The sequence below is a fragment of the Ranitomeya variabilis genome, chromosome 6 (genome assembly GCF_051348905.1).
Source record: "Ranitomeya variabilis isolate aRanVar5 chromosome 6, aRanVar5.hap1, whole genome shotgun sequence".
Taxonomy (NCBI): Eukaryota; Metazoa; Chordata; class Amphibia; order Anura; family Dendrobatidae; genus Ranitomeya; species Ranitomeya variabilis.
Genome location: NC_135237.1, coordinates 292,244,043 through 292,246,244, shown reverse-complemented (window position 1 = coordinate 292,246,244; position 2,202 = coordinate 292,244,043). Strand labels below are relative to the sequence as shown.

General features: G+C 40.2%; 1 pseudogene; it reads left to right on the top strand.

The window, feature by feature from the left end:
* Positions 1–843: 843 nt before the first annotated feature.
* Positions 844–1,981, top strand: LOC143783263 (cholesterol transporter ABCA5-like; annotated as a pseudogene).
* Positions 1,982–2,202: the final 221 nt, after the last annotated feature.

Here is a 2,202-nt window from a genome sequence, read left to right as displayed (position 1 = left end):
GTTTCCTCCCACATTCCAAAGACATACTGATAGGGAATTTAGATTGTGAGCCCCAACGGGGACAGCGACGATAATGTGTGCAAATTGTAAAGCGCTGCGGAATATGTTAGCGCTATATAAAAATAAAGATTATTATTATTATTATTAAGTCTTCATAGACCTGGCCATCCAGCCAAACTGAGAAATCATGGGAGAAGAGCCTTGGTGATAGAAGTAAAGAAGAACCCCAAGATCACTGTGGCTGAGCTACAAAGATGCAGTAGGGAGATGGGAGAAAGTTCTACAAAGTCAACTATCACTGCAGCCCTCCTCCAGTTGGGCCTTTATAGCAGAGTGGCACAACGGAAGCCTCTCCTCATTGCAAGACATATGAAAGCCCACGTAGAGTTTGCTAAAAAACACATGAAGGACTCCCAGACTATGAGAAATAAGATTATCTGGTCTGATAAGATGAAGATAGACATTTTTGATGATAAGTCTAAGTGGTATTTGTGGAGAAAACCAGGCACTGCTCGTCACCTGCCCAATACAATTCCAACAGTGAAACATGGTGTTGGCAGCATCATGCTATGGGTGTGTTTTTCAGCTGCAGGGACAGGACCACTGCTTGTCATTGAAGGAAACATTAAGGCGGCCCAGTACAGAGATATCCTGGATGAAAACCTCTTCTAGAGTGCTTTGGACTTCATACTTGGCAGAAGGTTTACCTTCCAACAAGACAATGACCCTAAGCACACAGCTAAAATAACAGGAGTGGCTTCAGAACAACTCTGTGACCATTCTTGACAGGCCCAGTCAGAGCCCTGACCTAAACCAATTGAGCATCTCTGGAGGGACCTGAAAATGGCTGTCCACCAACGTTCACAATCCAACCTGATGGAGCTGGAGAAGAACTGCAAAGAAGAATGCCAGAGAATCCCCAAATCCATGTGTGAAAAACTTGCTGCATCATTCCCAAGAAGACTCATGGGTGTATGAGCTCAAAGGGGTGCTTCTAATTAATACTGAGCAAAGGGTCTGAAAACTTATGACCATGAGATTTTTCAGTTTTTTTTTTTTTTATAAATTTGCAAAAATTACATTTCTGTATTTTTCAGTCAAGATGGGGTGCAGGGTGTACATTAATATGAAAAAAATGAACCTTTTTGTATTTACCAAATGGCTGCAATGAAACAAAGAGTGAAAAATTTAAAGGGGTACGAAAACTTTCCGTACCCACTGTAGGTGACTTCACCACCAATCACATATTTGTTTCTGTGGATTGCTGGAAGTTGCCACTGGTCAAAGAACTTTAATTTGAATGGATCGCATTCAGACAATTTTCTTCTCTACCAACTATTTTTATTTGGATACACATTTACTCATCGGGCTAAAGAACTAGTACATGGATTATTGCATGGTATAATCACTAACAGGATTTCAGAAGCTGTGGAATTAAAGGAAAATCTTAATAAATCTGCAACTTACCCGTAGTTTGCTGCCAGCATGTTCAGAAAAGTTTGTTTCTCTATTAGCATGCTGGGTAACAAAACTAATGGCCTCCTGTATCAATATTCCACAGGTCTATGTCCAAAGGTGCAGCAGAAACCTTCGAGATCCCTCAAGGTAGCTTTCAGTAACCTGGAGATGGGAGCCATCCTGACCAAGTATTACATGGAGGAGGCATGTGGTGTCTGCAATACTCAGATTAAATTATTTTAACAGTTGAAGAGTAAATGTGGTAAAAGTTACTTCCTAGAGGTGAAGTTGGAGGATTCCCAGGTGGAAGAGGTTTACCAGGAGATTGGCCACATTTTCCCACAGGAATGGTAAGATCCCTATGGACAATGTGCAGTCCTTATCTCAGGCTTTCCCTGAGTTGGAGGAAGCCAAGTATGCCAATGACAATGAGGAGTTCAGCTTCACTCTCACTTTATTATATTCTATTCAGCCAAGAGTCTCCTCAACAACTTTCATTTATTTTTACATCATCAGACCATAAAACTAGCACACAGATTATTGTCACGCTATTGTCTAACAGACGTGAGTAACTGCCTATTTTATAAAACTTTACCATTATATATTTAGTTGCCATTAATTACACTTGATGTTCAATTTATCATTTTAATACTTTGCACACTCAGTGCTTTGAATACTTTAGTGCTTTATAAACCTTAGACATTAGCACAGGAGGTGCTGTATATTTTTCCTTTACACTTTCTA